Genomic DNA, 12,060 nt, shown 5'->3' on the forward strand with positions numbered 1-12,060 from the left:
TCAACACAGGAATTCTTGGACGCCATCAGGAATACACACATAGACAAAGAAGAAACCATGATCTCATTCGACGTGACGGCACTGTTCACTTCGATTGACAAAACCCTAGCCAGAGAAACAATAGCCAACCTACTGGACATACATAACAGAAAACAGGAGGCGGAACCTATCAACAAAGACGGCATACTTAAACTACTGGACTTATGCCTCACTACACACTTTACATTCAACAATCAGATATATGAACAAATCAACGGAACACCCATGGGATCACCAATCTCGGGACTCATAGCAGAGGCAGTTATGCAAAGGTTAGAACAAACAGCCCTACCACAAATTCAACCCAAACTCTGGGTCAGATATGTCGATGACACTTTCGTAATCATCAAAAACACGGAAATAGAAAAAACACACCGGATCATCAACGCCACACTCACAGGCATCCGATTCACGAGAGAAGTAGAAAAGGATAGCCAACTCCCATTCCTAGACGTGATAGTACAGAGAACACCGAACGGAGAATTCACCACAAGGGTACACAGGAAAACAACACACACAGACCAAGTCCTAAACTATGAAAGTAACCACCCCAACACACACAAACGAAGCTGCATCAGGACACTATTCAAAAGAGCTACAACACACTGCAGTACACCGGAACTGCGAAAAGAGGAAGAGGAACACCTATACAAGGTATTCGCCAAAAACGGATACCCGCGCAACTTTATCAACAGATGCCTAAGAGATAGACCACAGAACGAGGACATGCCACAACCAAAAGGACTAGCCACACTACCATACATCAGGAGTGTTTCAGAACTGACAGCCAGACTACTGCGACCCCTAGGACTCATAACGGCACACAAACCAACAGCCACGCTCAGACAACAACTTACTAGAACAAAGGAGCCAATACCCAACATGAGCAAAACTAATGTAGTTTATAAAATACCATGCAAGGACTGCACAAAACACTATATAGGACAAACAGGAAGACAGCTAACAATCCGCATACATGAACACCAACTAGCCACGAAACGACACGACCAGCTATCCCTAGTAACCACACACTCAGACAACAAGCAACATGAATCCGACTGGGAAAACACTACTATCATAAGGCAAGCCAGACAGAGAACAGCCAGGGAATTCCTAGAGGCATGGCATTCATCCACAAATTCCATCAACAGACACATCGACCTGGACCCAATATACCAATCACTACAGCGGACAGCTGAAACTGACACCCGGAAGCGGCAAGGACAGACCACTATAAATGCCGGAAGAAACATCAAAGAAGCGCTTCGCAGGAGGCTCCACAGCACTGATGATGTCTCCTAGCCAGGGGACGAAACGTTTGCAACAAAAACTTCCAGCTCGGCGAACAGAACCACTACAATAAGCACCCGAGCTACAAATCTTCGCACAAACTTTGAACCCCAGGATGTCCTTTAGCTCCCTTACTATAACACTCCAGTATCTCTGGATCTTACAACAGGACCAGTAGCAATGTGTGTAAGAGTCCCTATACTAATTTTACATTGGGATACCCTGATGATGCTCCTCTGTTGAATTTAGCTAGCCTCTCTGGCACCATATGAGCCCTGTATAAGATCTTCAATTGCATGCCTGCATTCTGTTACATACTGAAATTTTCCTTACATTTCCCCATAGGTCTTCCCATACTTCTGATGAAATATCCTCTCCTAGCTCTCGGTTCTACGTCCTACAGAGTCCTTCCACATCCCTCAGGGCATGACCTTTCTGAAAATGATATAAAATACTGACTGAAAGAGTACCCGTACACCAGAGCATTCTTTTCTTGACATCTGATTGTAACATTGAACCAGGAACGTGGTCTTCCTTTGTATATAGTCCCTTATCTGAAAGTATCAGACAAGGTCCCTATTAGACAATCTATATTTCTGACTTAACTCACTAGATGACATCAGGGCCTTTCCCTCTAATAAATCTCCCAGACAGGAGATTCCCTTATTCTCCCATGCCTTAAAACCGGAGTCCATTGCCCCAGGTTTAAATCCTTAGGCTCCCATCAATGGGGTAAATGGTGAAGTCTTAGACCAATTGCCCTCGCCTTGCCTCATTATCCTCCAGGCTCTCACTGTATTTAAAATAATTGGCCTCGTACACTGCTCGGTCACGGATTTCATCTTATCCATAAATAATAAATTCATTAAAGGGCATCTCGACTGCAAGACTTCAATATCAAGCCAAATTGACTCAGAATTCCCCTGTACCCAGTCACCCACGTATGTTGACAGGGCAATTATTTGGTATTTCTTCAAATCCAGAAGATCCACCCCTCCCTTACCTTGTGAAGGCTGCAATTTAGTGAATTTAATTAGGATGCCTGTGGTACCAGATAAAGGACCCTGGCCAACCACTGAGCCTCTGTAACACTTGTCCAAGTAACAACAATCTGAGCATTCTCATGGGATACAACAGACGAGGAAGAACATTCATTTTAATCAGGGCTATTCGGCCCAACCACGATAATGTTAATGCCTCCCCACCACTGCAAATCCTGTTTTATCCACTCTAGTAGTTGTACAGTTAGCTTTATACAGCTGGGGAAAAGAAGGGGTAATAAAAATTCCCAACATAAAAAATTTTTTGACGACCATGTAAACCTTCAGATTAGGCACCTCCACTATTCCTCCCTACCGCATGGCTTCCAATATTGTAAAATTGATCCTATAATCCGAGAAACTACAAAATAAATTAATTGTTTGAATCAGTCAAGGAACAGACTTCTGTGGATTGGCCAAGAACAAAAGGACATTGTTAGTGTATAGGGTGATCTTGTGCTCCCCATTCCCACCCTTGGCGCCATTATTTCAGGATCTCTCCTGATATCTTCAGCTAACGGCTCAATCATGAAGGTAAATAACAGCGGTTAAAGAGGACACCCCTGTCGACTACCTATCCCAACGTTTCTTATTGAATTCAGTTGGGAATCCATCTGGCCCCAGTGCTTTGCCACCCTGGAGATGCCTTATTGCTTCCTGCACTTCCTGTACCGTTATAGGCACATTCAAAAGGGAAGCCTGTTCTGTGTTTTTACTGGGGAGGTTAAGATTTTCAAAAAAGAAGTGCATTCCCATTGTAACAGTGTTCACCCCTCCCTCCAACCGTTATAGCTCTACAAATTATTCCCTAAACTTAACATTGATCTTCAACTCAAGGGTAACTGTACCAGCCTTCTCCCTAACAGATGTAATAGATTGGAAAGCTTTCTTCCTACTAGTCAAGTATGCCAGATGTCTACCCGGCTTATCTCCAAATTCAAACGGTCTTGGCTTGGCAAAGGAGACGTCTTTTTTAGCCACTTGTGTGTGCAATAAGTCGAGAGCAGCCCGGAGAGCTGTGCCCTGCTGCAGCTTAATCAATGTCGGCCAATTATGTTTTCTCAGCTACCTTCAGCTGGGCCTCCAGCATCCGTTGCTGCTTCACCCTCTGCCTCCTTCTAGTCGTTGAATATGAGATGATCAGGCCTTATAAATATGCGTTAGTGGCCTCCCAGAGTATTGCCAGATTACTGGCCATACCAGAGATGATATCTCAAAAGGTCCTGGACTCTCTTCTAATATAGTCAACAAATTTGCCATCCCCTAACAAAAATGGATCCATGCGCCAGTGACGTGCATCCATTCCACCACCCTTGATTTTAACATCTAGATACACTGGCGCAAGATCCAAAATAGCTATATTCCCAATATTGCCAATGTTCTGCCAAACAGTCAACTGGCATTAAAAAAACATGTCAATTCACGTATGGCACTTGTGTGGGTTGGAGTAGAATGCAAAGTCTCCTCCATTATGGTGGAGATACCTCCACACATCCACTAGTCCCAACTCTTCACACATGTCCACCAACTGCTTAGACTGCGCAGGCGTACCTGCCAGGCCCCTTGGCACCTTGTCAATCTCAGGACCTATCAGACGATTAAAATCCCCTCCTATAATCATATGGTGCACCCTAAGATTCATTAATTTAGTCACTGCATCAATTAGAAATTTAAGAGGGTGCACCAGGGGACAATATATATTCAAGATGCCATACTCTTCTCCATGGTTTAGGGCTTTAAGAATGATAAACTGTCTATATTCATTCTTAATCTGCTCCATTACCTGGAAAGGGAGGTTCTTTCTTACCAACATAGCCACTCTGCTACTCTTAGAGCTGAAGGAGGAGAAAAATACCCTACCATGACCCTCCTGCTGCAGCTTCAGATGCTCCTTATCAATTAAATGCGTCTCCTGCAGCACGGCAATGTCCACCTTTCCTTCCTAAGGCTTGATAACACGTTCTTTATTTTAAGAGGGGAATGGCTCCCTTTTATATTCCAGGTGCACCACCTGAACAAATCACTAGCCATGGTCATCCAGGGCAACCTGTGGTTTTCTGGAAGGAGGGACCTTATCTGAGGTGTGATGAGCTACAAAGACATTAACACTATAAGACCTAAAGACTACTCCTATAGGAACTACTACAACTAAAAAAAAACATACATTTAACTGAAATGAATACCCAAGTAACCCCCAATTCGCTAGAGATCATCCCCTTCGCCCATAGGGGGCACCCCTTCCAATCCTTACTCCAATCTTAACTCCCTCTAGCTGAGGCCATGCCCTCGCCCCAGCCAATACACAAATGATGAAAATCTGTTATTTACATTCTGAAAGCAAACAATGGATGCCCATCTCCCCCCTCCACTCATCTTAATCACAGATGTAGCCATTCCCAACACAAAATCAAAAGGACAGCAGTAAAATTAGGAGCCCTAGATAATATCCGACCGACCGATATATAATTTCAATTTTACAACAAAGCTGTACATATTTAAAACCAATACCACAAAAAAGAAAGAGGGGGAGAGAAGTAAAAAAAAGGGGGGGGGGCAATAAGAAAACCCACGCCATTGTCTGCAATGATACCCCCTCCTCTCTCACCCTGACTCAGGTCCTTCAATTCAAAGACTTCACAAAGTCCTTCACCTATTCTGCGGAGTCAAAGTTATATATTGTCTTCCTATGGGCAAAACGCAACACACCAGGTACCTCAAGGAGTATTGAATGTTCAGGTATCTTAATTCTTTCTTGACTTCATCAAATGTTCTTCTCTTCTTTATTAGGGCTCCTGAGAAAACATTATCCTTGAGCCTTTGTACATTAAAATTTGTGAATTTCTTCCCAGTCTTCTTGCTGTTTCAACTATTAATTGGTTTCCTTTATAATGCAGGAGCTGCACTAGGACAGCGCAGGGGTGCAGGTCCAGCCTAGACCTGCGCATTGCGATCTGGTGGGCCCGCTCCACGCTTACCAGGCCCGACTCCAACTCCAGCCCCAAGAACTTCAGGAGTCACCCCTGCACAAAGCTGACAAGATCCTCGCCTGCCTTGCATTCTGAAAGACTCATGAGCCGTAAGTCTTTCCTTCTATTTTTATTTTCCAGGTAGTCGACTTGTTCCTGAAGGACCTGAACCTGGTCTTCCAGCGTTCGGATCCTTCCTCCCGTGACCTCTGCCACGGTTTCCGATGCTGCAGTCTTCTCTTCCACAGTCTCCATTCTTCGATCCAGTATTTGGATTTCCTGCTCATGTTTTTTCAGCATGGCAGATAGTGGCTCAACTGCTGCTTGAATCCACTCTCAGAGTTTGACAAACTGCAAGCACCCCCGAGGCAGTAGGGGAGTGTCCTCTCTGCTGTGCTCTTTCAGGCCGCCTTCCTTTATTCGATTTCATCCTGGCCTTAAGGCTGTCACACACGATTTCAGCAGGTCCAAATGGTCAGCAAGTTTAAATTAGTACTTTTTTCTCCTGGGGGTGGTTGGTGAGGGGGGTAAAGGTCCACCTTGCCAGTGGGTATGGCCCATACCTCAGCACAACAGGCCACTCAGACTGCCACCATCTTGGATCCCCCCATCCAAGTGTATGTTAAATGTGACGAGGCCTCTACCAGACTTGACTTAAACCCTATGACAAAAACAGTATAACCATGTGATTGAGAGAATTTTCCCATAATTTCTCACATTCTTCCACTAAATGCTTTAAATTTATGTTCCCTGGTTTTTGACCTTACTGCTAACAGAAATTAATCTATTCTGTCCATTGTATCGAACTCATATACAAATATGAACAGGCATAAAAGTGTTTTTTTAAAATTAGAACAACAGGAATATCTGTGCAGGGCCATATTATGGAAAGATGAGATAGGGTGGTTTTGAAGCAGACTGTTTCCAGTCTAAGGTCAAGTGAAATCAAGAATGTGAGGTCATTGAGACAAGGTTGAATTAGAAATTTTGTGTCAATAGCAGAGCAAAGCTCTGGAATTCACTCAGTGAACTGGATTACTGAATGAAGCAGAAACTCCATCAATATTTAAGTCTAGGAAAAGATGGAATTGGAGAACAAATTTTTCTGTTGAATTTGAGGGATGTGAGAATAGATTTTTCTGAACATGTATTTCTCTTTGAAATATGTTCAAAAAAATACAAAGTCCTTCTGTAATACATATTTGAAATTTTCTTCTCAAATATTTATCCACTTGGCTTTAAAAACTGCAAGGTATTTTCACATCCTAACTACCCTCGATGCAAAAGAAATCTCCCTTTCCCTTGATTCATTGTGTTCTCATATTTCAGTCCTCTCCATCGAATAGAACCAGCTTTATTGTCACATGTACTCATGAGTACAGTTTACAATCGCCACTTATGGCGCCACCTTAGGTACAAAGGTACCTAGGTACAGATTTTTAAGTACAAATTCTTAGGGGAAAACATAAATCAGAAAAATAAAGAAAAAAAGTTCAAAATACGTCCATGCTGGCACCAACCCAGTCCATACTGACACTAACACCTAGTCCAAGCTGGGCTTCATCTCAAGGCTGGGAAACTGCTCTGGAATCATCTTTAGCCCGGAAGTATCAATTTACCATGAACAGAAATAGGTACATGAGGGGAATGGACAAACTGAAATTTCATTTTGAGTACTCCATAATCACCTCTTAATCCACCATGTTTTAAAGAAATGAACCTGTGTATCTGCTGATAGCTAATTTTAGTCTTTGATTAATCCAACAACCACGCTGCTAAGGCATGTAGAGCTAACTATCTTCTTTACTGTGTTGAATTCTGTGAAGTATGTCAAGCAAAAGCAGAAATTATTGGAAATACTCAGGAGATAGGCAACATCTTAAAGGTTCTGATGAGTGGTCATTCATTGGAAGTTTTTTTACCCTGACAGATGTGCCTGACCTCCTGAGTATTTCCAGCATTTTCTGTTATTTAAAATTTTCTGCATCCACATGTTTTGCTTTTGCGTAATTATGTTGAATGATGGTTTGATATGCCAAATAATTGCCTTACACTGCTAGGTAAAAAGGCTAAGAGTGATTAATTAACATACTCAACTGTAACCTAAAGAACACCCTTTTAATGTGATTCTGATTTGTGGAGAAAAAGGGCAATACAAGTAGGCAAAATGAAAGATTAAGGGAAGGTCTTAAGTGCACACACAAACAGTGATCAAACTGAGTTGATTAAAGTTATAGGAGTTAATTAAGGTATATTTTGAAAAAATATTTCCATTTGTGGGACAGTCTAAAACTAGGGTCAATAAATACAGTCAATTAATCCATAGAACATGGAACAATACAGCACAGAACAGGCCCTTTGGCCCACGATGTTGTGCCGAACATTTGTCCTAGCTTAAGCACCTATCCATGTACCTATCCAATTGCCACTTAAAGGTCACCAATGATTCCGACTCTGCCACTCCCACAGGCAGCGCATTCCATGCCCCCACCACTCTCTGGGTAAAGAACCTACCCCTGACATCCCCCCATACCTTCCACCCTTCACCTTAAATTTATGTCCCCTTGTAACACTCTATTGTACCAGGGAAATGTCTCTGACTGTCTACTCTATCTATTCCCCTGATCATCTGATAAACCTCTATCAAGTCACCCCTCATCCTTCGCCGTTCCAATGAGAAAAGGCCTAGCACTCTCAACCTATTCTCATACGACCTATTCTCCATTCCAGGCAACATCCTGGTAAATCTCCTCTGCACCCTCTCCAAAGCTTCCACATCTTTCCTAAAGCGAGGCGACCAGAACTGCACATAGTACTCCAAATGTGGCCTTACTAAGGTCCTGTACAGTTGCAACATCACCTCACGACTCTTGAATTCAATCCCTTTGCTAATGAATGCTAAATACACCATAGGCCTTCTTACAAGCTCTATCCACCTGAGTGGCAACTTTCAAAGAGCTATGAACATAGACCCCAAGATCCCTCTGCTCCTCCACCTTACTAAGAACCCTACCGTTAACCCTGTATTCTGCATTCTTATTTGTCCTTCCAAAATGGACAACCTCACACTTGACAGGGTTGAACTCCATCTGCCACTCCTCAGCCCAGTTCTGCATCATATCTAAGTCCCTTTGCAGCCGACAACAGCTCTCCTCACTATCCACAACTCCACCAATCTTCGTATCGTCTGCAAATTTACTGACCCACCCTTCGACTCCCTCTTCCAAGTCATTAATAAAAATAAGCAGAGGACCCAGAATTGATCCCTGCGGAACTCCACTTGTAACTCGGCTCCAGGCTGAATTTTTACCATCTACCACCACTCTCTGACTTCGAACGGTTAGCCAGTTTTCTATCCAACTGGCCAAATTTCCCACTATCCCATGCCTCCTGACTTTCTGCATTAGCCTACCATGGGGAACCTTATCAAATCCACGTACACTACATCCACTGCTCTACCCTCATCCACATGCTTGGTCACCTCCTCAAAGAATTCAATAAGACTTGTAAGGCAAGACCTACCCCTCACAAATCCGTGCTGGCTGTCCCTAATCAAGCATTGTCTTTCCAGATACTCATAAATCCTATCCCTCAGTACCCTTTCCATTACTTTGCCTACCACCAAAGTAAGACTAACTGGCCTGTAATTCCCGGGGTTATCCCTATTCCCCGGGCACATCATTTGCTACTCTCCAGTCCCCTGGTACCACCCCCGTTGACAGCGAAGACGAAAAGATCATTGCCAATGGCTCTGCAATTTCCTCTCTCACTTCCCACATAATCCTAGAATATATCCCGTCAGGCCTGGGGGACTTGTCTATCCTCAAATTTTTCAAAATGCCCAACACATCTTCCTTCCTAACAAGTATCTCCTCTAGTTTACCAGTCCATTTCATACTCTCCTCTTCAACAATACGGTCCCTCTCATTTGTAAATACTGAAGAAAAGTACTCATTCAAGATCTTTTCTATCTCTTCCGACTCAACACACAGTCTCCCACTACTGTCCTTGATTGGACCTACCCTCATTCTCGTCATTCTCATGTTTCTCACATATATATAAAAGGCCTTTGGGTTATCCTTGATCCTACCCGCCAAAGATTTTTCATGCCCTCTCTTAGCTCTCCTAATCCCTTTCTTCAGGTCCCTCCTGGCTATCCTGTATCCCTCCAACGCTCTGTCTGAACCTTGTTTCCTCAACCTTATGGAAGCCTCCTTCTTCCTCTTTACTAGACATTCAACCTCCCTTGTCAACCAAGGTTCCCTCACACGACCATCTCTTTCCTGCCTGACAGATACATACATATCAAGGACACATCGTATCTGTTCCTTGAAAAAGTTCCACATTTCAACGACATCCTTCCCTGACAGTCTATGCTCCCAACTTATGCTCCTCAGATCCTGTCTTGCAGCATCATATTTACCCTTCCCCCAATTGTAAAGCCTACCCTCTTGCACACACCTATCTCTCTCCATAACCAAGGTGAAAGTCACAGAATTGTGGTCACCATCACCAAAATTGAAAATGTGTTGCTGGTTAAAGCACAGCAGGTCAGGCAACATCCAAGGAATAGGAAATTCGACGTTTCGGGCATAAGCCCTTCATCAGGAATCAACCCTTCATCAGGCTTATGCCCGAAACGTCGAATTTCCTATTCCTTGGATGCTGCCTGACCTGCTGTGCTTTAACCAGCAACGCATTTTCAACTGTGATCTCCAGCATCTGCAGACCTCATTTTTTACCATCACCAAAATGCTCACCCACTAACAAGACCATCACTTGTCCCGGTTCGTTACCAAGTATCAAATCCAATATGGCCTCCCCTCTGGTCGGACAATCTACATACTAAGTTAGAAAAGCTTCCTGGACACACTGCACAAACACTGCCCTGTCCAATTTACTTGATCTAAAGAGCTTCCAATCAATTTTCGGGAAGTTGAAATCGCCCATGACTACTACCCTGTGGCTTCTGCACCTTTCCAAAATCTGTTTCCCAATCTGTTTCTCCACATCTCTGCTGCTATTGGGGGGCCTATAGTAAACACCCAACAAGGTGACTGCTCCTTTCCTATTTCTGACTTCAGCCCATACTACCTCCAAAGGCAGATCCCCTCGAACTGCCTTTCTGCAGCCATTATATCATTTCTAATTAGCAACGTCACACCCCCCTCCTTTTTTTAAATCACCCTCCCTCCTTTTTTACCATCCAGTGGGCAACAAAGCAAAATGTGTTTATCATATAAGAAGTTTGTGAAACTAGCTACCTCAAACCCCACCTGTTCCAGTGGTGTGTAATAACATCTCTGTATACGTTGATTAGAAAATATATAAACATATGATGATAAAGGAGTGACATGTTATGATCCCTTACAGTGTTGGATCAAAGTAGAGTTAGAACAGGATCACCAAATATCCTGGATTTTATAGGCTTGTTCCTTATTTCATAATTGTTATGGCGCAGAAGGGTGCTATTCAGTGCATCACATCTGCACTAGTTCTTCAAATGAGCATCTTTAACTAGTGTCAATCTCCTGCTTTCTACCCATACCCTTGCATGCTATTTCTATCCAAATAACCACCCAATGCCCTTGAACGTCCCAAATGAACTTGCCTCACATTTCTAGGCAATGTATTCCATACACTAACTACTCATTTTATGAAAATATATGTTTCTCACATTGCCTTTGCTTTTTTTGTATATCACTTCACATCTACACCCACTCACTCTTGTTCCTTTCACTAGTAGGAACAGCTTCTCTTTGTCTACTTTATCCAACCTGCTCATGATTTTGAAAGCCTCTATCAATTCTTCTTTCAGCCTTCTCTCCATAGAGAACAGTCCCAAATTCTTCAATCTGTTCTCAGAGTCACACAGCACAGAAGAGGCCTTTTGGTACATACCTGGAACCATTCTTCTAAAAATGTCTGCACTCTCCAATACATTCACATCTTGCCATATAATGTGGCATCCACTAAAGTACACAAGCAGGGGTCTACCATGCGTCTTATACACATTCACCATCACCTGATGCACTTGTACTCTATGCTCTCATTAATAAAGTCAAGGGACACTTTAGTAACTGCTCTCTCCACATATTCTACTACCTTTAATGATCTGTGCACATACACCCAAGAAGTCTCTCTATTCCCACAGACCTTTTAGAATTGTATCCCCTATTTTATATTATCTTTCAGTGTTCTTACAAAAATGCATCACCTCTCACTTCCTTGCATTGAACCTCATCCACCACCTTGCCACCCACTCCACAGCTTATCTATAATCCTTTTGAAGTTTCGCACTGACTTCTTCAACATCTGCTTTTTGTCATTTATATAAATGATTTTGATGCGAATACAGGAGATATGATTAGTAAGTTTGCAGATGACACCAAAATTGGTGGTATAGTGGATAGTGAAGAAGGTTATTTCAGAGTACAACAGGACCTTGATCAGATGGGCCAATGGATGGCATGTGGGATTTAATTTAGATAAATGTGAGGTGCTGCATTTTGGTAAGGTGAACCAGGGCAGGACTTATACACTTAGTGGTGAGTTCCTGAAGTGTTGCCTAATATAGATCCTCAGGATGCAGTCGCATAGTTCCTTAGCAGTAGAGTCACAGGCAGATAGGATGCTGAAGGAGATGTTTGGCATACCTACCTTCATTTGTCAGTGCATTGCATATTGGAGTTGGAACATCATTTAGTGGCTGCACAGGATACTGG

The sequence above is a fragment of the Hemiscyllium ocellatum genome, chromosome 23 (genome assembly GCF_020745735.1).
Source record: "Hemiscyllium ocellatum isolate sHemOce1 chromosome 23, sHemOce1.pat.X.cur, whole genome shotgun sequence".
Classification (NCBI taxonomy): Eukaryota; Metazoa; Chordata; class Chondrichthyes; order Orectolobiformes; family Hemiscylliidae; genus Hemiscyllium; species Hemiscyllium ocellatum.